Genomic DNA, 487 nt, shown 5'->3' with positions numbered 1-487 from the left:
GCCGCAGGTTGGCACGAGGGCCAACCTAGGACCGTGAGGTCAAGTTGTTTAGAGAGGAAGGCAACAGGACGTGGACCTGGCTCTTGTGTAAGAACTCCAGCCACACAACCCTGAATTTCAGCAGTGTATAACGAAAAGGGTTGGGAGAAGTTAGGGAGAGCCAGAGCGGAGCAGTTTCTAGAGCTGCCTTTTTTTTTTTTTTTTTTTTAAAGGGGAGAGCACGAACGCAGTCCCCCACTACCACAAATATGCAGTCAGGTTTCCCACATTTACGGAAATCACAGGGGTCGGCACCTTCGGAGTGCAATGGATAAGCCTCGCCCTGGGAAAACCACCTTCGTGATCATGGTATCTCCCTGTCGGGTTAAGTATTAGAGCTGTCGGCTGGGCGCGGTGGCTCAAGCCTGTAATCCCAGCACTTTGGGAGGCCGAGGCGGGTGGATCACGAGGTCAAGAGATCGAGACCATCCTGGTCAACATGGTGAAA

General features: G+C 52.6%; 1 non-coding gene across 1 annotated transcript; it reads right to left on the bottom strand.

Annotated features, from left to right (window-relative positions):
• Positions 1-209: 209 nt before the first annotated feature.
• LOC119467898 lies at positions 210-372 on the bottom strand. The gene has a single exon (XR_005196535.1). It is a non-coding gene; the product is annotated as a U1 spliceosomal RNA (small nuclear RNA).
• Between the last annotated feature and the right edge of the window lie 115 nt (positions 373-487).

This window comes from Cebus imitator, unplaced genomic scaffold (assembly GCF_001604975.1).
Source record: "Cebus imitator isolate Cc_AM_T3 unplaced genomic scaffold, Cebus_imitator-1.0 Scaffold348, whole genome shotgun sequence".
In the NCBI taxonomy this organism is placed as follows: Eukaryota; Metazoa; Chordata; class Mammalia; order Primates; family Cebidae; genus Cebus; species Cebus imitator.
This window is presented reverse-complemented; position numbering and strand designations above follow the sequence as displayed.